Genomic DNA, 26,987 nt, shown 5'->3' on the forward strand with positions numbered 1-26,987 from the left:
GAGCCAGGTTGGCGGTGCGGTGCCCACAGTGTGCATGGACTTGGGGTAGACTTTTGAGGAATGTGTAATAATTTTTTTCCTTTCTTCCAATTGCTATTGCTAGATCTGAAAAACAAACAAACACAAAAACAAAACAAAAAAGACCCACAGCAAAACTTAGGAGCCATTGTGGTGTCTGAACTTTACCCTCAATTACCACTCTAACTGGCTTTTGAACTAGTGGACACTGAGGGGCTGCCATGCTAGAACACTATCCTGAGAGCTTTATGGACCATTCTAAGTAGTTAGCAGCTGCTATGGGCTTAATTCATAGTGAGATAGCCTGGGAATGTTGGTTGTTGTCTTTCTGTTGTTGTCGTCTGTGTATAGACTGTATCTGTGAGGGTGGATCTGCTAAGTGGCTTGACGTGCCTCACTCCTAAGATAGAGCCCAACTTCCTAATCCAATATTTTGGGAGGCTGACAACATTTTCAGATCAGGAAGAGGCAAGAGAATTCCTCAACATTAGCCATTAGTGGAGACAGAACTTCCGAGGGTCGAAGGTTGCATCCACCCTAAAACCAGGGCATTACAGGTTACACCCTGCCCTGCTGGATTGTGGGTAAGCTCCCTGGATTACAATGGCAGCTGCTGGGTTCTCCCTGCTGACATTCATCTGTTCAGTCTTGTTTGCCTTGGATTTCTGCCACCCGGGGTTTCAGAAGGTGCTGAGCTGGCCACTGTTCTTGGCCCCAGAACACAGGTGTGATTGGTGCCATGTTAAATGCTAGTGGCAATTATGGTTGCTGATTTGAAAGGAAGCTAAACACACTGCCTTTCTTCAGGTCAGCTTTGCTTGGCTACATGCAACTTTCCACTTGGGCAAAGGATGGCTGAATTCTTTATTCAGACAGAGTCTTTCAAGGTGTTGTGTTTCTGGGCTCAGATAACTAAACAAGACAACCCTGTGAAGGTGAGTGTTGTCTACACTGCCGTTGAACTTGGTGTCCTGTGAAAGGAGATTCTTAAGCACATAGATCCCCTCACTCTGATTTTGCTCAGTTTTGGCTCCAAATTTTGCTCAGCTTAGAGCTAATACAGCCTTAGTTTACGATTCCACATCTGAAACAAAAAATCTGATTGTATTTTAACTTTTGAACTGTAGGATGCATGGAGGCAGGAGGTAATTAATAAGCACCTTCAGAATATCTAGAACTGTGCTGGGTACTAGGAGGGATCCAAGATTGAAGACTTGGTTAACGTCCTCAAGAAGCTCCCAATCTATTGAGAGACATAGGAGGTGCACATACTCAGAGACACAATAAAACAAGGATATAGATAAGCATTAATGTTTGTATAGACAAAAGTACTACAGAAATTCAGAGAGGGGCCACCCTTTGGCTGAGTGGTTAAGCTTATGTGCTCTGCTTTGGCGACCCAGGGTTTCAGTCGTTCAGATCCTGGGCGTGACATGGAACCGCTCATCAGGCCATGCTGAGGCGGCATCCCACATAGCACAACCAGAGGCACTCACAACTAGGATATACAAGTATGTACCAGGGGGCTTTGGGGAGAGGAAAATAAAAAAAGAAGATTGGCAACAGTTGTTAGCTCAGGTGCCAATCTTTGAAAAACAGAAACAGAGAAAGAATAGATAATTGTGGACCTGTGTTTGCTGGAGAAGCCTTCATTGGAATTTGAAGTGGGCTTGGGACAAGAGTATGGATTTAGATCTGTAAGGAGAAGGACAAAGGATCCTAAGGCCAGGGGCAGCCTGAGTAGGGGCTTGGTGTCAAGAATATGTGTAGCATCCATGGCTTACACAAGTGGATGAGCTCTCTCCAAGGGAGTCATTAGAGAGGGAGATGAGCAGATGGGAAAGGACAGAGCATTGGAGGACACCCAATCTGGTTGAGTAGACAGGATATGTGCATAAAAAAAGATAAGTCAGACTGTTGTTTTGCAATTTAAAACATTAAAGGAAGATTCAAAGGCAAAAAAGATAAGAAATACTTGGCAACTGTACCTGAAAAGCCAAAGGAGAGTTACAAACAAGAAGTGCTTCAGGACTTCAGGGGAGGGAGGAAACATCCAGGGCAGGCTTTGTAGAGGAGTGTTGAAGGGGAATAGGTTTTAGGAAAGAGAAGAAGAAGGGGGAGAGGCAGCAGAAAGGGATGCATGGGACGTGAACGGGGCTCAAAGGCAAAACTGACTCTACAAGGTCTCTGGCTACTTAGTGAAGAAGGAGATGGGTATTTGGCCAAGATTGGGATCTTAAGACAAGATGAGAAGGTCTGTAACAGTTCCACTGGGGAAAGGAGCCAGGGAGTGGATGAGGGACAAATACCAGGATTACTGATCACCTGCCAGGGCCCAGCTGTATTTGGATGCTGTGAGTCTGTAGTGGGCCAGGTCTTGGGCTCTGGGCCTTTCTCCAGTTGTGTTTTGTGATTCCAGAGGTTGAGATTGGGAGTAGGTGGGGCTGACTTGAAGGGAAGATCTGAGAGGATAAAGGCTCTGTTGCTGATGAAGGCAGCATTTATACAGCTGAGTACAAGGTTCCATGGCTGGGGGGAGGATTCTGGAGGAATGGGAGGAGAGTCTGAGGGGTTAGCAGACTGGTGGAGGTGGAGGCAGTCTTGTGCCGATGAGGTCTTGGGGAGACCTTGTTGGCCAACATGACAATAAGCCAAGAGGAAGAAGAATTAGGGAAGCTGGAAGGAGATTATTTAAGAAGGAAACAGAGAATTAAGTGTTTTCTTTAATCCTTCTCGACAAGGAGGAAGTTAGGTTGTCAACAGTAGCATGAATAATATGACAATGATAAGATCACCAACTTAGAAGGTCTTGGAACAAACCATTTTCCAAATTTCTTTAGATTTTCATTGTTTTCTGTCCAAACTTATTTTATTAAACACCCTTTGGTTAATATTTTTTGATAGATTTTAGAAGTTGAAAGAGAAGGAATTAGACTTAGTTTGGAAACTCAACTCAATCATTTCCTAATTGTGAGATCTTGGGCAACTTGCCCAACATTCCACTCTTGGTTTTCTCATCTGTAAAATGGGAATAACAATACCTTTCTTATGGGGCTCTTGTGAAGATAAATATTAGATTCCAACAAAGGAGGGCTATTGTTATTTTAAAATTAGAATTTCAGAGGAGTTTGTGTGTTTCAGTATGAGTCGTTCTTCCCCGTGGCTCTCCTTTCTCTCTCTCACTCCTCACTTACTTAAACAGGTCTACTTAGATTTGTGATTGGGAATTTGGGGTGCTGAGGCCAGGTAACTGGATGTAAGCCAGTATTTTTCAACAAGTTGCAAATTATGCCATGTTTACGCACAATAAGGGAAGAAGAGGGAATTACTCCTGTGTGTTGGGGCTATCTGTCAAGTCCCAACAGTCTTCATAGGCTAGTTGGGATCTTTTTCTCCTAGACTCACACTGGCCTTGGTGGCGGTCTTCTTCCACATTGACTGAGTAAGGGTCACTGTGTTCTAAGTAACCTGGCTCTTGCTGGGAGGGAAGTGGGCAGCATTAGGAAGGAGCACTAAGAGTGACTGATGCTGATGCTGTGGGAAACTACAGAGGACTCCGTGAGCCCAACATGTGTGTCAAAACCACCTGAGTTGTGTTTCCAAAAGTAACTCACATCTGTGAAATATATCAGGGAAAATTAAATAAGTTCAAGCAGGAAATAAGTTCAAATATATTTGGAATACATTAAAGAATGGGGAAAAAAATGTCCAAGAGGTCTGATCTCATCTTTCACTCTTTATAGAAAACATTTTGGTTCTCTGGTTACATCTTTTCTTGAGATATATTAGCAATACTGTGCTCATTTGACAACTATGATATTTCCTTTTTAGTGCTGTATGTAGGATGAAATTTCAGTTCCTAGTTCCTTGATGAGTTCTACTTCCTTGGCATAGAAAGTCTGGAACAGTCCTGGGTTTGGCCAAGATTTTCCTTTGTCTGATGTCATCTGTCTAAAGCACAAGTGAAAACTTTGTGGGCTGATGCCAAGACATGACACTTTATTCTTGCATAAGACTTTTTGCCTATAGACCTCAGATCCTTAGCTCCTTGACAGAAGAGTTGAGAGAACACAGATTAAAAAATAATCCTTACTCAACTATTTCCATTGTGTGAATCTGACAAAGAAACCTGCTTTACCTGTGTTGTCCCCAATGTCTTTGCTTTTATGACTTGCCCTGGAAACTTCCTTCCTTTAGAAAGCAACCAAAATGAGTGTGAAGTTTTGTCAGATAAAAGTACTTTAGGGGGCCGGCCGGGTGGCGCAGCAGTTGAGTTCACATGTTCTGCTTCGGCGGCCCGGGGTTTGCCGGTTCGGATCCTGGGTGTGGACTGGCACCCCTTGGTAAGCCATGCTGTGGTAGGCGTCCCACGTATAAAGCAGAGGAAGATGGGCACGGATGTGAGCTCAGGGCCAGTCTTCCTCAGCAAAAAGAGGAGGATTGGCAGCAGATGTTAGCTCAGGGCTAATCATCCTCTAAAAAAGAAAAACAAAAACTTCTTTGATATAAAACTTTTCCAGAGACAGACATTGCAAAGTTGCCCATCAGGATATAATTTTGGTTCTTATGTGTAGAAAGAGGAGGGAAAGGGTTGTTTATTAAAAGTTCAGTATGGGTATCTCTTGCTATTTGACCTCTGGCCATCCAAATTTTCCCCCTCAGAATTCAGGTAACAAATCGATTTAGATAAACCCATCATCCTCTGAAATCTCAATTCTTGTTTATTGAAACTTAAGAAACAAATAGATTTTTCCCTCCCAACTCACTGTCTAAATACTATCAGAAATTAGGAATCAAAGAAACCTAGAAATTGAGGGGTACTTTCCCCTCCTCTTGCTTTTTAGAAACCACTTACTCACTGTAGAAAACTCGGACAGTACAGAAGAGAGGAGAGATAACAAAAATGACTCATTATCAGAGGTGTCATCCTGAATGCTAATTTCCTGATGGTTTATGTTCCTTTTCCTTTTCCTTCTCCCCAGCTCAGAAACATTCAGCATCCACGAGAATTTTTTAAAAACAGTTTGTTGATAGATCTACATGCTGGCTTGGATCACTGTTTATATCTGGCCAGCGTGCACTGTGTGCGAGATTTCTCCCATTGCCAATCTTCCGCACTTGAATCTGCATCAAGCCATTGCGCCTTCTCTTGGTGGCTGGCTTCTTGTTGTTCTTCTCAGGCACTGGAGGATAGTCTACTAGCCTGTTTTTTCAGGATGACATTTGTGGCCACAGGATCTGTGAAAGTGTGTGATAAATTATTGACAGTAACTCATTTCCCTCCTTACAGATAAGGACGAAAATGCTTCGTTGAAATACAGTTTGAAATCTAAGCATAAAGAAAGGAATGAAAATGATGCAGAACTGATGGCACACATTGACTTAAAAAAAGTACATTTTCCCCCAAGTGCTCAAAAAATAACTACCACTGCTGTCTGGTGTCCAACTGACTGTGTGAGCAAAACAAAGCCAGATGCAGTCGATTAACTTCCAGGCTTTCTTATGCAACACTGCCATGGCCAGTTTCCCTACTGCATTTATGTTCTCTAAATGAGCTTCCTCAGTTTCATCTGCATTGCTTCTTGGGGCTACAGCTGCAAGTGAAGGAGCAGGACATGGAGAATCTGGTCGATTGCTAGGGAATGTGGCCATGGTGCAAAGAGGGTTCTCAGTTCAATATGTCTGCTCGTTTCCAACCTTTTGACCACAAATGTTCGTTGTGAATATGACTCTTGCCAAAGCAGCTCAGTTTGTAAATGTTTCTCCTTCATCTAGCTTTCTGAAAAATGACATCAACTCTGAGAGTTGCTCCATTTCTGTTTAGGGCTTGGGCCTTTGTCTATGGGGTACCTTGCAGGGAATTAGAAAAAGGCACCCTCTCTGAGCCTATGAGCCTTCCGGGCCTGGAGGCAAATAACAACACGTGAGAAGATAAGGCAGTTTCCTCCAGTTGGATGAAGCCTTGATCCGGGTGGAAAGAGGACTTGACTTCAGCTCCTACTGCACCCTTTTGCAGTTCAGAGACTGCACAGTCATCCAGTTAGGGCAATAGAGCCCTTGGCAGAAAACATTCTGGATGAATTTCTGTCTATGCATAGATACCTTTCTTGCGTGGAGCTCTGAGTCCACTGTCTACACTCTTACCTCACCATTCCTGTACACTCAGGGCAGAATGTTAGCTTCATAGATGAGCAAACAGAAGCCCAGTGAGAGAAATTACTTACCCAGGGGACAATGTTAAGCCAGTGGTCCTGCCAAGACCAGAACTTGGTCTTTTAACTGGTTCTATAAATCCCCTAGTGGGGCTTGACTTAGATTTAATTTAGTTTTTAAGTCTTGGCAAACTGGATGCTGTGTGTTTGTGTAGCCTTGCACCATTTAAAAGGTTCTTGGAGTTTAGATCTTGCATGTAATTTGCTACATTAGCTTTGGGCAAAAATATTTGCTTTTTGGTCCTTTGTGGTTTAAGTTCCTTCTCAGCATTGACCTGGCGTGTTAGAGAGAGCTGTCCTGTGGAACACAGCAAGGGGCCCAGGGTTCAGGGCGGGGTGAGTCCCGGAAGGCTTATTACCAATGGCAGCTTTTCAGGTTGCAGGAGCTTGTATAAGATTTTCTTGGTTTAGTTGTTCGTTTGTTTATGTATTTTGGACATTATGCAGTTCAGATTAGGGAGTTGAAGTAGTCCAGATTTGGAAGTAAAGAAAAGATTTGGATTAAGGTTGGGAAAAACTCTCTTGATACGTTGAATTAAGTAAGAACATCACTGTGATATTTGTCTTACAAAGTGACATTCACTATCATAATTGTCCCTACACCTTTCGATCATCTTTGAGGCCAAAGTTTGGTTCATTTTTGAGGTGGACAGAATGAGGGTGGGTTATTGCAACCAAAATTTGGCTGTCTTCTTGGATTCTCTAGAATGTTAAATACTTCAGCATTGGAGAATGGACTACCTAGTAATTAGATCTAATTCCTATATATTCTATTGTGACGATAAGCAACAAGCAGAGATTATGCCCCCATTTCAGGACAGGCGTAGCTGGGGCAGAGGAAAGCAAGTAGCTGGGTTAGTCATATGATGAATTTCAAAGCAATACCTGGACATCTTGGGGACAGCCTATGACGATAAATCCTGCAGCTATACTCATTTTCAGCAGTGCCTTTTTTTTTCTCTCTCTCTCTCTTTTGGAAGCTAAGGCTAATATTCTTGCTTTGGTAGACTGTGAAACTCCTTTTCTCCTGTTCCTGCACAATTACCAATCTCTCAACTGAATTTTCAGTCCCCGTGTACATGTACGTGAGAGGGTTAGGTTCTAAAGTCAGCATGGGAGGCGAGAATCTGTTACATTTTTAAAAATTCGCCTTCAAAATATCTAATTTGCTTATTTCATGCAGTATACATAGTTTACAGCATTGGTATGTATAGAATATATAAAAATACATATATAGTTAAAACTATGTAAGCAACGTTTAATTTTTCAGTGCCAAATCTTTAAACAATGTCTTGGCAAGAGGCTCTGAGAGATATGCAGGAGCAAAGATAGATTTAGCACAGAGCAGATCACATCTCTCGTCTCCTGCTCACTTCAGGGCATTTGCTCACTAAGTGAAATAGTAAGTAGAATTGCTATGTTATTGGAAAATTTCCCCCCTCCTCTTCTCTCTCCTAACCCCTACCCTGTGTTCCCCCCTCTCTGGTTCTCTTTACTTTTCTCCCCTAAACAGAGATAGTTGATTTTGTAACAGTTAATTATGTATGTGATATCATTTTACTGTAGGTTTCACAAATGCCATCTGTAAGTCAATCAATGTCACTGTGAAACACAAGAAAAAGTAGAAAGAAAGCTTGCTGCTTTCTAGTGTTCCTTGGCAGGAAAATACACTGACGGATTTTATGTTTTTATTGGAAGGATGAGCCTATAATGGAATATAGGTTTATTGTTAATGTTAAATTGGTAGTTTACATGGGGGATGTTACATTGTTTAAGCCAGTGAGATCAATGCCCTTTTGCAAAAACAGCAGTAGTGTTCTATTCTGGGATGCCCTAGTTATAAGCAAGTATAACACATGTTGGAAAGCATCTAGGGAAGAATTCTGGAACTTATACAGCTGAGTGTCGTATGACTGGTCTTTACATCTAAACACCACTTTATCAGACCATTTGTCAGCAACTTTTCTTTTAGTTACCCCAAGGCATTGATACTTTACAGCAAGGTGTGATGGCAGCAGCTGGGGTTGGGAACATCAGAGAAGTCACAGATCAAGAGAAACCTCATTCTGGAAAAATCATCTCTGAAGCTAGCTTCAAGACCATCTGGGTTTGCTAGTTGTCTATTTGCTCTCAGACCCCTTTCTCATTTTATCCCTCTCTGTTTTGTTTTGTGTGGGGTCGATCCCTCTAGACTACATTCCCAGACTGTCTTGCCAAGTGTCCTACAGCTAGGTTTGGCCAATGAGAAGGTAGGAGAAAGCGAGAGGCCAAGGTATTTTTCCCTCTTGTTTTCTGCTTGGGATGGTGTATTTGGGGGTAGTTGGATTTTATCTATGGTTGTAGCTCTGTCTATGGTTGTAGCTCTTGCTGGAAAATCCCTCCTGCTGGACCTCCCCAGCCTTGGGTACTGGTAACATCACCTCCTCCCTTTATTTCCTCAGCCCTACAAGGGGTAGTGGCTTCCTGCCATTGCCAACTTCTGGGTTGCCTCATTATTCCTTTTGTTTTTTTAGCTCTTCCAACAACTTTGTGGCAAGATCCCTATATTAAAATCTCTATATTGAGCTACCTGATGTGGACTCTGTTTTGTTGTTTGTTTTCACAGACCCTGACTATTGCCTATCCAGCCTCTAGCCTCCATCTTGAATCTTGTCCGTGGCCCAGTGGGTTTGCCCTTAGGTCTGGTTTAAATTTAACCAGGCTATTGCTTCTTTCTGTTACTTTCTGATCTCTCAGTCTTGGTGCTTGGGTAATACTTAGTGCGTTTATGCTTTAGCTCCCTCCCCCGTATCTCCATCTCTGCAGGCGCAAGACATTGTCTGAAATATGAGACACTGGATTTACAACCAGAAATGTCATTGCGTATTTAACTCAACTCCCTGTTTTCACCAATGAGGGCACTGACGGCTAGGATAGTTACTGACCTCTCAAAGGTCACCAAGTTAAAGATGAGGAGTGGGGAGGGAAGAGAAGGTTCATATTTGTGTCTAGATAAACTTTGTATCACCTTATTAACTGTAGCATGTGACAGGGATTGGAGACATGAAGATTGAAATATTTACTACCTAATGGCCCTCCTCGTTGCCTGAACTTTGCCTTCAAGCAAACATTTTACACTGAGTGGGCAGAAATATTAATTAATTAATTCAACTCATATTTATTGATTGTCACTAAGGGCAAGGCTCAATGTTGAATGCTTTGGGAAGGACACCTATGAATAAGAAATAACCCCCATCCTCAAGAAACTCACTCCCTATGCAGGAGTATGACATCTTCATAAATGACTCATATGCAAGTCATACATGTTATATACAAGATAGAGAAGGATAAGCTCCACAAGAGGGATGCAAGTACAGTATTATTTGATGTGGAGGAGAGAGAAAGTTGCTTCCGGCCGGGCAGCGTTAGTGGAAACTTAATGGAGCAGATGGTATTTAAAAAGGACTGAAAAGCACAGATGATGTTTGACCACGTGGAGCTGGTAGGAAAGCCACTCAGGAGGAGTGATCAAAAGCCCATAAGGAGACAGTGAGTGATTCAATGTGGCTGGAAAGCTCATTGTCTTTAAGGGGAATAATAATAACAATAATAATAACAACAACCATACCTAACGTTTAATGGACTCCTACCATGTACTCAAACTCTGTGCTCAGTGCTTTACAGGGTTTATCTCAACCTGTGAGATGGGCAATGTTGTTTCTATCTTGCACATGGGGAAACTGAGATTCAGAGAGATTAATAACTTGTTCTAAGTCACCCAGCTGGTAAATGACGGAGCTGGGACTCCACATGGTCCTTCTGATTCTAGATGGGCTGTTAACCCCTAAGTCAAATGGGTAAGCTATAAAAAGTACGGGATTAACGTTTAGAGCTAAAGGCATAAATGGTAAATTTAATACTGAGTTCTTAGAGAAGTCATTAGGAAAAATGAAAAGACCTAGACTCCTGAGAAAAAAATTGCTGTTCCCACAGCCTCACTAGAGCAGAGAGCTATGAACTTTTTGAGCATATTCTCTCAGTTGAAGTATATTTATTTGTTCTTATGTGTGTGTATGTTTGTGCACACACGTGTGTGCTATGGTCCTAATGTATTACGTATTTTATAAAACACACCTAAAAATAAGTTTAAATGGATTAAGATAAAAATATTTCACAAAACATAATTTTTATTTGTTAACAATTCAAAAAAACATTTTTGCCTTCACAAAAAAGAGGTTTTTAAATATTTATCATTAGGCTTCAGCTCAGTAAAGTGTTAAAAATCCTAATTGTGTTTCACATAACTTTAAACCTAGTCAAAAGCATTGCAGACATTTATTTTCTGGTTCGGCATGCTTTTCTTTTAGTGTCTTGGTCATGGTGAAGATTTCACACCATCACTAGCTAACATCTTAAGTCACAATAGATGCTCAGCACAAGGTTCATCATTAATGATTGCGAGTGTAAGTCCTTATTTTAAATAAGTTTTTTCAAAACATAATTTTGAAGGTTTTTTCAGTGATTGACATTTTGAAAGTGAAATCTTCAGCGTTTTTTACTGTGTAGTGTGACCGATGAAGAGATTGTCTTTCTCAAGGGATGTTGGCTCTGCCATTTTCTCATTGTTTGCTTGGATTTCTGTCATTTGTAGGACTTTCTATCTGTGGTTTCTTTCTGTGAATCTTTTGCAGTTTTTTCAATGACCTGAGAGTGCATTTAATTAAAATTATGTATTGTGATGCATCCAGCCACTTTACCAGGCACAAGGAAATAGCAAATATTCTAAAATGCTGAAAACAAAAGAAGAGCTGAGGACAGATATCCCTCTCAACCTCCTGGGGAAACCTCATCTCTCTTGAGTTTTGCGGACTGGGCGGAAGCTCTGGGTTGGTCTGGATATAATGTATTTGTTAAGCTTAATTCATTTATTTTTGAAATAAAAACACATAATGATGGCCTGACGGTCTAAATTCCTGCAGGGTTCCTTCACTGTTGAGTCAACCTTGCCCACTTCTTCATAAGACTTAGGCTTCTGGAGAAAAATATGGAAGGAAGGGACAGAAGTATTCAGAGAATGTCATTTCCTCCAGAAAAATCTGAGATGTGACTCATAATCCCTGACAAAATTCTCCTGGAGTTCTTTTGGGTATGAGTGACTAAACGCTGCTCTAACTAAGAGGAGGGTATATTTTATGTGTATAAATATTCATTATTTCTGTATATTAGGGTTGAAGAACTCAAACATTTATAGGAAATTAAATCCTATTTTCATTAAAACTCCTCTGTTCGGAATCCTTAAAATGGATAGCTCTGACATTTAAATCAGGATCCACTCCTTTCTTCTTTCTGTTGACCAAAGTAATACTGGGAAAATAGGGGGATTATCTGTTTACCAAAGTCATATCATCTATTTCCAAGCCTGTTAAACCCAACTCCAGAGCCTTGTGGATGAAATAGCTGCCTCCCGTGTTAAGGCCACCAGGTTCAATTCCTGCTGGGATGGTAGTTTTTTCAATTAAATTTCCATTAACTTTTCGCCTCTGTGTCATTAGACACTAATTCTTATGTGCGGCAAAGATGAAAGAGTAAAAGGAACTCTCTGATTCATGCATCATTTTGCTGACAAGTGAAATGTGACGATGACAACTTTTTAATGTGGGAGATAGGGAAGCCGGCAAGGGGACAGGTCTTTTAGACCCGACACTGACCACGGCAGAGGAGTGGTGGCAGCTGCAGCTCGAGAAGGTAATTTGGAAGATAGGGATTGTGCTGTGGGAGCGTTCAGGATGCTAAACGCTGAGATGGGGGAAGAGCTGGGCAGAGAGAACAGACTTCAGTGAGCCTGAAACACTGGAGGGGGAGGTATGTGAATGGTAAGGAGAGGAGATGGAGGGGTGCTGGTCGTTTGGAACAGCTGGTACAAAAGGGGAAGGGGAAGCAAACCTCTTTCACTAAAGAAAAGAAAAAATGGCAACCTTAGAGGCGACCCACTTGGTTAATGCCTGGATTCTTAGATGACCTAAAGTTCCAGCAACAATCTGCAGAATATCTAGAAGAAAAAGTAACTGAAGAGGTACAAAAGAACAGTTCATGCATCTCAACCTAGAAATGGAAAGCGTTCCCAGGGCACAGATGAAGACAGTGAGAAACAGACAGAGGGTCCAACTATTTGGCAAGAAGGGAAAAGATAAAAAGACAAAAGCCAACCAACCAAAAATCAAATCATATATTTGCTAATTGTTGGTGTGGAGAAATAGTAACAGTTGATGCTCAAGAAGGCCAGCTCAAGAAGACTTTTAAAGAAGTACTCAAATTCTTTCAATTTTGCATGGAAATAAGTGTAAATGGTTTTTAGAGCTCCATTACACAAATATTAACCAAATGAACTTAGACACAGAACTTAAAAAAAATAGAGACAAAAGAGATAAAGGACAATTTATTCACTAGGGGCTTGTCTGAGTTTATATGTGGGATGTCTGGAGGACTGGATGATCAAAGTTTAAAATTATTCCAAGTTTTATTTGAGAATACAAAGTAAAACACAAACAATTGTTCACATCCATCCATATATATATATACACACACACACACACACACACGTGTATGCATGCATGCATAGTCTATATGTATTTGTATACAAGGAGTAGAGTCAACTTTTAAATGCCCTAATAATGCCTAGTATTTATTAAGAGCTTACCATACCATGCACTGTTTTAGACATTGTACCTATTGTTTATTCATCACAATTATTCCCTTAGAGAGGTAGTCTGTTTCCCCTTATTCTACAGCTAAGAAAACTAAGGTGCAGAAGTTCAAGTTCAAGTTCATAGAGTCCATACATGACAGAGCTAGGATTGGGATCCAGTCATTCCAACTCTCGAACCTGTGTTCGTTACCACAACACCATGAAATGGCAGTTAAAAATTTTTAAAAATACGTATGGAATAGGTTTAACGTTTATATTTGAATATAGCTTTGCCTGCTGTTCTGAGAATATTTACTTCCAAATAAAATAGTGGACCCAAATTGAAATAAAATAAAAAGGCTAAATTGATTCAGGAAGAGCTATTTCTTTCTTTACTGCTGGAAAGAAACCACAGCACTTCTTAAAAGGATGGAGAACATCAGCTTAAAGTAAAATAGGCTTATCTCGGCAAGATTTCTGTTTAATTCTTGACCTTACCCAGTGCCAGCCCCTAGCACTGTGTGTGTGTGTCTGCGGTGTTCTGGAGTCTACTCTCGACTCAGCCTCGTTACTTCCATGTATGCACTGACAGTTTGAAGGCACCTCCTGACTTTGGTCTGTACACAGTTTTGCTTTTGCTTCTCCTGTGTAGGGATGGACATCTCAGAGACCTGCCCCTCTAAGTCCTTGTGTTAGGAATCCATTTGGCTCCAAGAAAATCGAGCTCACAGTACCTTAAACAAATAAGCATTTATTTTTCTCATGTAGCAAGAAGTCTGAAGCGAGGCAGCTGCTGGTATTGGCTTAGCTGCTCAACTTTATCACAGTTGGAGTCTCTGTGGTACCCTTGGCCTCTCCATGTTTGCAGTATGGCAGTTGTGGCTGCAAACGTTCAAGGCAGGCAATGCGGGAACAGTCAGCACCAGCCATGTCTGTCTCCTTTATCAGGAGAGCGAATCTTAAAAGACCTTGTACCCTTTCCTTGTCTCTCTCTCCTCCAGGGACTTAGCTGGGACTGGGTCACCATTGGCTGCAAAGTAGGCTATGAATGTATTTGGTCTGCAAGACGGAAGGAAGTTGGATGTGGCTGTTGAGTAGCTAATCTATGGAGTCAACCCTCGCATCTCAATTTGTTGTTGTTAGTGCTGTCCAGTCAATTCTGACTCCTAGCGACGCTGTGCACAGCAGAGCAGAACCCTGCCCAGTCTTTTGGAGCCATCCTCTCACCTTCCAGCGCTACATCAGACAATGCTCTGCTGCTATTCATAAGGTTTACAAGGTCAATTTTTTCAGGAGTGGGTGACCAGGTCCTTCTTTCTAGTGTGTCTTAGTCTGGAAGCTCCACTGAAATCTGTCCACCATGGGTGACCCTGCTAGTATTTGAAATCCCAGTGGCATAACTTTCAGCATCACAGCAACACTCAGCCGCCACAGTATGACCACCGAGCGACGGGTTGTGTGGTTCCCTGACTGGGAAATGAACCTGGGCTGTGGCTCTGAGAACACTGAATCTTAACCTCCAGACCACCAGGGCTCGCTAACATCTCAATCGACCTTGAATAGGTTGAATTATAGAATTGTGTACTAGATAATCAAATAACTGTCAAGCTCATGCTATAAGTCAAATTGGGCTAAATCATGTATTTTTTCCTTTATAATACTTTTATAGCATGTAGTTTGATCTCTTAAACATTTGGTCCTAAAATCTTATTTAAAAATATTCATTTTCATTGTCATGAAGAAATGACTTCTTAAGCAAGGGTAAACTTCAGTTCAGATCCTGTCCAAATGATCTCAAATTCTAAAATGTTGGATTTGAAACTAGTGAGATTTTGCTATACTCCACTTGTTCGAACAATGTTTACTTCGGCATCTATGCTCACCTGGATGAGATTTACAGAGCAGAACTTAAATAAAATTATCTTTTCCATGGCACTTTTAAAAAGTTAGCATTAACTATTGTTAAGTTTCATTTTTACTTACTAACATACATTCTTGGAAATATACAATGTGTTTAAAACAAAATTATGCAGTCTAATTTCAAATAGGAAAATTAACACATATGGGAGTCATGTTTCTACAAAAATTCAATCTGTAAAATAAGAGAAAAAGTTAAAATAAGTGTGGAAAACAAGCAAATAATGCTGTTTAAGGATAACAAATAATGAAGGGGAACAGAGAGCAGTATGGCACCCAACTGTTGATGGGGGGTTCCCTTTGGGAGGCAAGTTATGGGTTGAGGGACCCCATATTTATCACCCATACTAGGAGAGTTTGAAAGTGAACGGGACACTATTAATAATTCTGCCAGGACAAGAGGCATAGACTGGCACAATTTTAGGCAAAGCAGAATGGGTAGTCACCTTATTGGACTTAGGTTTGGATCCAGGCTCAAAAATTGTGAATTCATTAATTATGAGAATCCTTTCATTATTCGTATTATGTTTTTGTGAAATGTTTGATTTTGTCTGGTTATGTATTACATATGTAATTTGAAAAAAGTCAATAAAGATTTTAAAAATAGGGACAATGTGAGAGTTGTGCTTTAAAAATATTCAGAAACTGGAGCTGACCCGGTGGTGCAGTGGTTAAGTTTGCATATTCTGCTTCGGTGGCCTGGGGTTTGCTAGTTTGGGTCCTGGCTGTGGACATGGCACTGCTTGTCAAGCCATGCTGTGGCAGGCATCCCACATATAAAGTAGAGGAATAAGGGCATGGATGTTAGCTCAGGGCCAGTCTTCTTCAGCAAAAAGTGGAGGATTGGCAGCAGATGTTAGCTCAGGGCTAATCTTCTTCTTCAAAAAAATCTTAGATACTAAACACCATTTTGGTTTTTTATCGGTGTTACCACTTCATGTAGCAAATGCCCAGCTGATGGTAGTTTCAGCATTTTTACTTTTGTAGCTTATTTTCAGTCATTCATTTCATTCGAGTAATACTCACCAAACCCATATTCTATATCATATTATATCACTGTGCCCCTTAATCCTTATAATGGCCCTATGAAGTAAGTATTCTTAGTCCAATGGAAAAAAACAACAAACCTCTGTGAGGGTAAGTGACTTACCCAAAATCACATGGCAGGTAAATTGTAGACCTTAGACTCAAAGCTAAGTCCAGTGCTTTTTCCTTTACTGTACGGCTATTTTGAATATTATGTTTAAAAAGTTATCTTTACTTTTTTAAATATGTGCTACATTCTTAAGTGTGTTTTTAATTACATTTCAGGGCCAAATTATTTCCATAGGAGTGCATCTCTAATTTTACAGTGGTATCAGTGGGAAAATAAAAGAGATTATATGGAATTTTCCTTTCCTGCCAACTCCATGGGAGAGATGCAAGAATCATAAGCCTAGGAGTTGAAGACAGGAAAAAAGTTAGCAATGTCAAAGCACTATCGTTATCAATATAAGATATTTTAAAGTATAAAAGCACCTTGGTTTCTAACAAGATTTCCGAGAACCATGAGCTTTGTCACAACACAGTCCATTGTAAAGGAGGTGCAATCTGACAAGAAACATCTTGTACCTACCAGAGGAGTGTCATTTATCACTCAAGTCTCAGAGATATTGTTATAGTGACCTATCTTACAAAGAAAGCACAATGTAAAATTTCATGATAAAGAGCTCGTCTTTTTTTACCCATTTAGATATAAAGTAATTTTTTAAAAATTCCAGGTCAATTTATGCAGCACTAAAACAAAGATGCCGGAAATAAGTAGCAGCTGTTTACCCATGTACAACAACAGTGCACAAGTGTTCAGGACGGGAGGCAAAGATGAATTATGCTGATAGGCTGTGAAGTGGCAACATTATTTGTGCCTTGTCTTTTAGCCATCATTCTTGAGTTCTCCATTACACACTCCTTTTAAATGATTCTACGGAAAAATGCAAAATAGCTCAATCCATTCATTTTCCTTAACTTCCCTTAAAATAAAACACCAGAGCTGTAATTTGCTAATCATATTTCATCATTCATGACAATCACCGCATAGAGTTATGGTTGGTGAAATCGCTGAGCGTCTGCGTGACTGTTATTGTATGAAGAAGGCCCGTTTTGGCAATGGAAAAATGTGTTGATAAAGAGCAATTCATAGCATCACAGATTCTATACAGAGCGTAGGTCCTGGTAGAGATTTATTTTTATCTTGTAGCAGCTCTCAATTTTCTATGACAGCAATGAAGACTATTGACCTAGATGTTCAAAACAGTGGATTAATCCATCCAGTTGGGTGAAGGCTGTGGGAGTTGGATAAAAAGGAAACTCTTCCGTTTATTTGAGCCAGTATGGTGGCTCTAGTTCCAGTGGAAAATGTCTCTGTTGGTGACTTACCAATAGTCCAACTGACTGTCATGGTTGCTGAGCTGTCAGGACCATGTGACTTTTGACACATGACTAATCTATGATGCTGATGACATGGTTGAGTATCACCAAGAATCCATTACTCTTTTTCTGAAGAACACGTAGCATTTAAGAGCCAAACCATTTTGCTGAATGTTTCAAAAACACATCATATATTTCATTTAATCTCCCAACAACTTTAAGAGGTGAATGTTATTACTCTGTACTGTAAAGGAGGAAGCTAGGGCTCAGAGAGGTCAGAGTCACTTGCTAAAGTCATACAACTAATAAATAGCTGAACTAAGCTTGATCTCAGGTCACTGGTCTCTAAGTTAATTGTTGTCTTTTTTAGACTACACTACTTCTCAGTAGCTTGGTACACAAAAGAAAATCTTATGGATGGCTGGTAGACTCAAGGCAGTCAGCAGATATAAGCCTAAATTAAATTAGCAGGCATAAAGAAATGTAGGCTTATGGATCCTTGGGTCAACAAACAGTCTGTGTCTCATTCCAGAATTCCTATAAAAAAGCGTGAGCTCTTGGTAGTAGCTTGTCCAAAGCTTCTCTCTCCAGGAGTTCATATTTGTCCTTCCCTGACTGCCTACCAGCTCACTGCTGCAACAAACTCCTTTGCCACCATTCTGGTGTGGGAGACTCCCTTGTGAGATAGAGATGTTTACAGAGCACATACTTCAGATCCTAAGTTCTATTGCGTAGACAGCCATAGGGTTGGCTGGCTCAAAGTCTCCTTTTCAGATCCTCTTTAGTTCCTCCTTCTTCCTCCTATGAGTATTAGAAACTGTGGAAGTAATGAATGAAAACATGAGCCTCTCCTTACAGAGAAGTCCTTTCTGTATTGTCTCTGGTATGACACCAGATTCTCTCCCACAGCACCTGAGTTTGTGTCTCGTCTCTAATCTTTATTAGCTAAGTAGCCTCAGTCAGCTCACTTAACCTCTCTAAGCCTTGTTGAAAAACAGCCAGCCTTAGAGATGTCATATGAGAATGAATTGGGAGGGTGTAGATAAGAGCAGTCTCGAATCTGTAAAATACTCTACAGACTTAAGATATTAGGTAGCTGCTATCTCCTTTTGAAGATACTCACTCCCCACTGAGTTCCTAAAATATATAAAGATAAAGTAACATTAGGATTTGAAACTATTTAAGAGATTCTAACTCCAGTGATAGAGAAAATTCTTGTCCTGGAAGGACTCTCTCTTCTTTGCTCCTGCAGTATCTTGTACATCCCTTCCTTGTAGAACTTACCCCATTGAACTGGGAATGTCTGTTTTCCCTCAAGAACAAGGAGCCAATCTTAATCATCTTTTTATCCACAGTGCTTAACATTCAACCTTCACTGATTTACTCTATGTCACTGTGTTAAGCATCTTACATATATTAATTCAGTTAATCCTCACAATGGTAAAATTATTGTCATTTTATTGACGAGGGAACTGAAGTTCAGGGGTACTAAGTGACCTGTCCAAAGTCATGGGGCTCTTACGTGGTGGATCTGGGATGTCTGGGATGTGAGCCCAGGCCTTCTGACTCGAGACTGCTCTTAACCACTAGACTTTCCTGCCTTTAAAACACTAACGCTTACTGTAGACAACTTGAACAATAAAGGAAAACATAGCTAAGAGAAAAATATTATTTCCTTCATTATTTTATACATAAACATAATTCTACCACCTAGAGGTGGCTATACTTAGCATTTTTCATCCTTCTGTGGGTGGTATTTTGTATAGTTGAGCTCATACTATAAATAAATTTATAGCTATTTTTTACTTTTACCATATCATAATCATTTTTAGTGATAAAAATATTATTGCATAAATGGGTGGATCATTATTTACCCAAGCATTCTCTCATAATTGGGCACTGTATTTTTCCTTTCTGTTTTAAGTGATTCCGTAATTAACACTTTTGTGAATAAATCTTTTGTATGGATTATATTTTTGTGTGGTTCACAGAAAAGGATATTCTTGAGGTTTTTATACAGACTGCCAAATTGCTTGCTACAAAAATGGTATCAATTTACACCCCCACCAGTAGGATCTGAGCAGCCCTTAGATGTTGGAGAGAAGATTCTGAAGGAGGAGAGAGCAGAGCCTTGAGGATTCTGAGCAAGAAGGAGACAGCACCAGCAGACAGTGAGCTGCCCACTTCAAAGGGTTAAGCACTGCTGGCCTTTAACACTCTAGCTCCTCACCCACCTCAAAGAATGGAGTGAAACGAAGCTGCCCGAGAGGAAGTGCAATTCTATTGTTTTAGGCTGCACCTCCATTGTCTAAGGATCTGAACAGCCCTGTTCTTGCTAAGTGGCAAGTCATTAGGCCTCAGTTCAGCAACAGGATGCTGATATTGTCTTAAATTTGACCAAAGAATAACGAAACACATTTCAAAGGCAAAGCAGCCCACCCAGAAAATGTTCTTAGAATTGTCTCTCTTTCTCTGTGTGTGTGTGCATGTACATGTGTGTGGGGGGGTGGGGGGGTGGGGGGGGCGGTCAGTTTGAGAACAGTTGCTATTAAGAGAAATCAACTGATCAAAGGAATCAACTTTGCCATTTTTTGCGGGTTTTCTGAGCTTATTTTGTGCAGTTTGGCAGACTGCAGTGAATTTAGAGCCCCATGCTGAGGCCTGTTCATTAACACCTGGGAGGCTGTCTCTAGCCTATGGCGCTCCAGTCGAGGAATTAGAAATATATAATTCACCAAGTGTCTAACCTCATATCTTGTAAGATCCCAGTTTTAATTATCCAAGAAAAGCATTTACTTTTCTCTGCCTTTATCTTGTGCTTTGAGTGAGTCTCTTGGCTTTCCCCATATTTTCCCTCCCTCCTTTTTCTCTTCCCTTTAACTCTCTGGCAATTATGTCTTGACTGCAGGGCACACAGACTTCCTTTCAGGGGCTCCATTTTTATTGTTTGTCTTCGCAATAACTATATTCACCTGTTTATATCTCTTGGTTTTTTTTTTTAATCCCAAAGACCAAGTGTGCTTTGCTTACCTCCGTCAGCAAGAAGAAAATGACCTCCCTCAGTTTCAGAGCTGCAGGCCTGGCATCAATAGGAACGCCACCCATGGAAGCTACAGATTATTTTCAGTAAAAAAAATTGGATCCTATGACAGAAAGAATAAAAATCCACTGCAGACAGAATTGGTATCATTTTCCTTGGGCGTGTGAGAACTTTCATTTTGGCAAGGAGAATCGTAATTACGCCGTGGGCTTCAGAATCAGATAAACCTAAATCGGAGGGCTGGCTCTGCTTAACAGGTTATGAACTTGGCGATGTTTTCTGAGTCTCAGTTGCTTCATCTGTGAAATAGGTATAATGACATTTACCCCATAGGCTGCCTGGAAGGATTAAATGAGATAAATCACATAGACCACTCAGCACAGGGCCTGGCCTGTGTACTCCATCAATCTTGACTACAATTATTTTAATAATTATTCTTATCATCATTATTTGTTTGACTCATAAAGTTTCTCACTTGCTCTATCCTATAGTAAGGACTGTTTTCTTCTTTCTAAATGTAGCCTCCATTTTGCTGACAATCTCAACAGATGAAAGGGAGGGAATTTCCTTTCCCAGCAACCAGTTAATATTGTGATAAGAATTGCACGTTTGATGTCTTTCTCCTCCTTTGGCGACTGTTTGGGAAACAGCTCTCTTTTTCCACAGCTCGCCCAGTAGTGTTTGATTATGGGGTTAGCTGGTCCCTAAAAGGATGGGGAAGAACATGGAGACACCAGAGGAAATATTTATGAACAAGAAGGCAACTCAGATATAAATATGTATCTAGCTTGGAATAGAATCATTCAAACCAGTGCTTTTCACAGGCACCTGGATGCACGGCTGAGAGCTTGCTGCTGCATTTTCACTCCCACTTACTCTCTCCTATGGTGCCTACTACAGAAACAATAAAACATTAATAATAAAAAACAGCCTTCCTGAAGATGCAGCATGTTACAACAAGTTGTAGGGCATTAACAGCAATTCTGTGAAATGTAATTTGAGGCATATATTTTCCAAAAAGCCTGCCCCAAATCTATGGCACACTTGCTTCAAATCGGCTGCTATGGTCTGACGTGTCTCCTTGAATTTTTCCTTTCATTGCTCGAGTTTACTTGCGCAATTTTTTCCATTCCTTTCCTCCTCTGATCAATTTCCCACTCGCACAAAGCGTCAAATCTCTCAAAGGCTAGTTTCTCAATATTTAGCAAAGCTTTCCAGCTTTCTCTTCTGTAATGCTAGGGGGTAGGGTGACAAACAAGAAGATTCAAAGTGAGCAAGTAATTTTTCTCTGAGTTTTTCTTATCCTCTAAAAGCAAGACCTTAATTCTTAGTTCTTTTGGGTCTTGCGTTATTTTAATAGATTGACAATCCACCCACTTGGGCTTTCTCCTCATGTAACGAACCGAGTAGAAGACAATAAACCCACTTGGTTGGAACCTAGAGACCTGGGTTAGGTTTGATTTCCATGTAAACAACTGGCCTTGCTGGCTTCTACCTTCACAGCCTGGAGAAATGCTGGTCAGCGGCAGGAGAGAGTGTGGGTGGGCCCCATAGAGTCATCCCTCACCCCCAAGAAGGACAACTGAAAGGGCTTGTCCAGCCTCTTAGTGAGATGGGATGGAAATAATTGCAATTTTTATAAATTTGTCCGCCGCTAATGTTTGAATACTTGGGTGGTAGTGGTGGTGGGTGGGAGGGGAGTCCAATGCATCTCGTGGGTGAGAAACTCTTGGGAAAATGAGTCATTGGGACAGTTTATGTGAAAAGGGAAGACATTTCAGACTCAACTTTCACGCAGTGCTGTCTCTGCAGAAAGAGGAAACAGATCTTGGGGAAGTTGCTGCTCCTTGTTTGATAGTCAGAGGTGGGAAATTTGAAGAGAGACTGCTGGGAATAGTAACAGTATCCAACCTCTATTGAGTGATTACTATGTATCAGGAACTGGTCTCAGTGCTTCCTGTGTGTTGACTCATTGAATACTCACAACTGTAGTGATGTTGTCATACTTATGTGTGTGTTTACGGAAGCGAAATTCACACAACATAAAATTAACCATTATAAAGTGAACAATTCAGTGACATTCAATACATTCACAATGTTGTGCAACCACTGCCTCTATCCAGTTCCAGAACATTTTCATCACCTGAAAAACAACCCCCGTATCCATTGTATTCGTTTTTTTAGGGCTGCCGTAACAAAGTACCACAAACTGGGTGGCTTAAAACAGAAATGTATTGCCTCCCAGCTCTGCAGGCTAGAAGCCTGAAGTCAGCGTCTGCAGGGCGATGCTCCTTCTTAGACTCTGAGCAGAATCCTCAGTCCTTGGTGATGCTTGGCTTCCAGCTGCACCAGTCCGATCTCTGCCTCCATCTTCAAATGGTGTCCTTCCTGTGTGTTTTCACATTGGCTTTCTTCTACCTGTTGGTCTCTTTGTTCAAATTTCTCCTTTTTATAAGGACACCAGTCATATTTGGGATTAGGTGCACCCTAATCACCTCATTTTAACTTGACTACCTCCCTAAAAATCCTACTTCAAAATAAGGTCACATTTTGAGGTGCTGGGGTTAAGGCTTCAGTATATCTTTTGGGGGAACACAGTTCCACCTAATACCCCTTAATCAGTTACTCCTCAGTCCTCTCTCCTCTAGCCCCTTGCAACCACCAATCTGCTTCCTATTTCTATGGATTTACCTATTCCGGACATTTCATTTAAATGAACTCATATAATATGTGAACTTTGGTGTCTGGCTTCTTGCATGTAGCATAATGCGTTTGAGGTTCATCCATGTTGTAGCATGTATCAATACCAATTTCTTTTTATGGCTGAATAATGTCATACTTGTTTTCCAAATAAAGAAACGGAGGAGTATAAAGGTTAAATAATGGCTCTGAGATCACACAAGGAGGAGATATCAGAGGTGGGAACTGAATTTAGAAAACTACTTGAAAAGCCTGTATGTCCTTAAGGAGTTTTGCCTCTAAGGGGCATGGACGTAAATGAGCACTGGAAAGAGAGTGGCCAGCGAGAAGGGAGGAAGATGGCTGGTCCTGCATTCCAAACAGCGGGAAGATGTCCAAGCTTTGCAAGTATGGCGCCTAATATTCAATTTTAAGTTGTTTTCTATTCCATGCAGCACCTACTTCTTTCTTCCCAAACCTTCAGTAAACTCTTCCTCACTTTCCTGTTTTAAATGAAGTGTGCCCTGAGGAAATGTTGAAGGGTGGCCCCCAGAGTGGAGACAGAAATTTGGAGTAAAAGGTGAGCTGGAAATTGTAAGCCCTGGGCATTTTACAAATACATGGATATCTGACTAAGCTATTTTATTGAAGAATTAAGGAAAAGTAGGATCCCTACCAGCTTTAAGGAAAAGCTGGCCCTGTGGTGATGTGGTTAAGTTCATATGCTCCGCTTCACTGGCCTGGGGTTTGCGGGTTTGGATCCTGGGCGTGGACCTAAACACTGCTCATCAAGCCATGCTGTGGTGGTGTCCCACATGCAAAATAGAGGAAGATTGGCACAGATGTTAGCTCAGGGCCAATCTTCCTCACCAAAAAAAGAGAAAAGAAAAAAACCCCAATATGTTAACATAATATAGACAGACAAGGTGTTGACACCATTGATTCCCTCCAGAGGGCTCTGAGGGATAGCCTGTTCCCCTCGGCTGCGAGTGGCCAGGAACAATGAACTCATTCTGGTCTGAGTGGTCAATGATGGGAGAAGGTATCCAACGGCTGCTGCCACTGCTGGCAACTTGCGTGACCCTCAGCCTGTGTGAGATCCTGTAGCCACCAGGACATAGAGTCATCGTGGTCAGAAGGACTCATGAGATGGCTTGGGTTTCGTGGATGGGGAAATGTGTGCTGAAAATAGTTTGAGTGGTCAGTCCCACCATGCAGTGTAGACAGAATGGTCTGAACGCTCTTACAGCTGCTACCTCAGTGGCTTTTCAGTTATCACTTAGTGTAAATCTATAATCTATATTTTTTACCTTATTGTGTGATACTACTGTTTTTTTCCTTGCTTTGCTTTTTTGCAAAACAAAACAAAACCCTTTCAGCAGCACCGAGCTAAAAAGGTGCATGTTTAATGAAAAATTAAGTCCTGTATATCCTTTGCTCCAGAATGTTGATGAATGTGAAACTGGCACAACTACTTAACGTTTGCCAGATGCTCTGGGGGCTGTAGGAATATCACTGACCGCAGCTGAGCCCAGAAGACAAAATCTGGTGAAAATCATCACCGTCTATTTTAAAAATTTCGTGGCTATTTTAAGACAGCCATGCCTGATGACGCCAGTTTCACACGTGCAGTTGTGTTTCTCTGTCACTCTGGGAAGTATGACTCTTCAGTTAGGTGAGATGACTATTCTTCCAAGTTAATTTTGCTTAATTTTGGTTTCATTTCGTCTTGTGTGCCAAGGAAAAGTAAAGTGATATTTATTAGGGGGGTGGCTCCATGAGCAGCAGCAGAATGTCACAAACAGTTGAATGATGCAGTTTTATGTCAGTTTCTTCAAGAGAAAGTCAGTTAATTTCAGTAATGGTTTGATTTTTTTTTTTAGCCAATTCATGGACTCAAAGGAAAGCTTTTGAAAGTTTCTTCTGTCAAAGATACAGCCTCTGACTTTATTGTAGTTTATCACTTCACTTAAAAACAATTCAACAGTGAAGATGCCAGTAGAACTACAAATACAGTACAAATACAGATTTTGGTGGAGCACAGCATCATGGGAAAAATAGCGTTCTTACTAAATTAAGAAATCTGTGGAGCAGAAATGTATTTGGAACTAGATGTAGTGTGTTCATAGTTCATAACTGCATCCAGACAAGCTGTGATAGTCTACCAACAAAATAGAAGCAATAGTTGACAGACATTATAGATATTTTTATTTATACACAGAGATTCTGAGCTACAAAATATCTGTGAAAGAGATGATGTCAAATTTAAAAGTGCTTCAACCTGGCAGTATGTGCTTTTTTTTTTGGTGAGGAAGATTGGCCCTGAGCTAACATCTGTTGCTAATCTTCCTCTTTTTTTTTGCTTCAGAAAGATTGTCCCTGAGCTAACATCTGTGCCAAGCTTCCTCTATTTTGTATGTGGGACACCACCACAGCATGGCTTCATGAGTGGTGTGTAGGTCTGTGCCCAGGATCCAAACTGGCAATGCAGGGCCACTGAAGCAGAGCATGCAAACTAGGCCACTGGGCTGGTCCCTGTCTTTTTTTCTTCTCTGCATGTTCTTAGGTTTTAGCTATGCTTGAGCCTTTGAAGGGTTGCTTTGTAAATCAGCTCAAGTGTACTACAATACATATTGACCTTTTAGGGGTTTTTTTTTTTAAATGAATGAGTCCTCCAAACTTTGTTTTAATTTTGTTTAAAATCAGTTGTAATCTTTAATCAAGTATTCAGCGAATGGTCAGCCAAAAGACTTCAGCTCTGGGAGCTTTTAGGAAAATGTAATTATTGAAAACAAAATTTGTACCTACAAAATCAAAGTAGGAATTGAACAAATTAAATAACTTAAATTTGAGAGCAAATAATTAGGCTTTGAAATATCTTACTTATGGGAAGAATATTTTGGTGGAATTTTCACATTTAACTGGATGAATTTATATTCTGTACCGGAATGGAATGAAATTGAGATGATTTTGTAGCATCTGAATTTGGCAAAACATTTAAAAAAAATCGTAAGTAGAGGCAACTTATTTGATGAGTTTTATCTTGCAAAATATTTCTCAAAGAAAGTTTTCCTGAATGACAAAAAGATGGCACCTGTGAAAACTGAACTGAAATAGTATCACATTTCAATAAGAAAAACTTTTGTTGTTAGTGCCATGAAGTTGATTCCAACTCCTAGCGACCCTGTGTCCAGCAGAGCAGAACCCTGCCTGGTCTTTTCCCACCACCCTCTCACCTTCCAGCACTGTATCAGACAATGCTCTGCTGCTATTCATAGGGTTTTCATGGCCAATTTTTTCGTAAGTGGGTTGCCAAGTCCTTCTTTCGCGTGTGTCTTAGTCTGGAAGCTCTGCTGAAACCTGTCCACTGTAGGTGACCCTGCTGGTTTTTGAAATACCGGTGGCATAGCTTTCAGCATCATAGCAACTCACAGCTGCCACAGTATGACAACTGACACATGGGTGGTGTGGTTCCCTGACTGGAAATGAACCTGGGCTGCTGTGGTGAGAGTGCAGAATCTTAACCACTAGACCATCAGGGTTGACCAAGAAAAAAATGAAAACTGAGAATATTTTTCATATATTATGATTACTTCTTCACTTACCAGGTACCTCAGCACCTATAGAAAGAATATTTTCTTAATTGAAAATACTATGGTCAACTGAGAAGAGGCAATTGACGGTGTCAACAATTTCAAAACTATTTGTAAACTAGAAAATGCAACTTTGAAAGAGATTGCAGGCAATTTTATGAAAAAATAGAAATATATATATTAAAAATACATTCTTTAGAAAAATACCTGTGATGTGGTATTAGACAGAGATATAACTCCAAAACTGATTACAATAAGTGTTTATGAAATAAGAATAATATTCTGCTTAGGTTATTTTTAACTGTTTAGACAAATCAATCAAAATAATTTAAAATATTTTGTTTTAATGTATACCGATTTTTTATTTTTAGAAATGATTTTATTTTTGAAAATAATTTTAGACTGGAATTACTTTATAGAACTCCTTGTCAATCTATAAATGCATACTTAAAAAGTAT

At 40.5% G+C, this 26,987-nt stretch overlaps 1 long non-coding RNA gene across 3 annotated transcripts in view; it reads left to right on the forward strand.

Moving 5' to 3' along the window:
* LOC123286999 (uncharacterized) overlaps nt 1–26,987 on the forward strand; it is a 135,767-nt gene that overhangs the window by 104,340 nt on the left and 4,440 nt on the right. The window lies entirely within an intron of this gene.

Source organism: Equus asinus, chromosome 8 (assembly GCF_041296235.1).
Source record: "Equus asinus isolate D_3611 breed Donkey chromosome 8, EquAss-T2T_v2, whole genome shotgun sequence".
Lineage (NCBI taxonomy): Eukaryota > Metazoa > Chordata > Mammalia > Perissodactyla > Equidae > Equus > Equus asinus.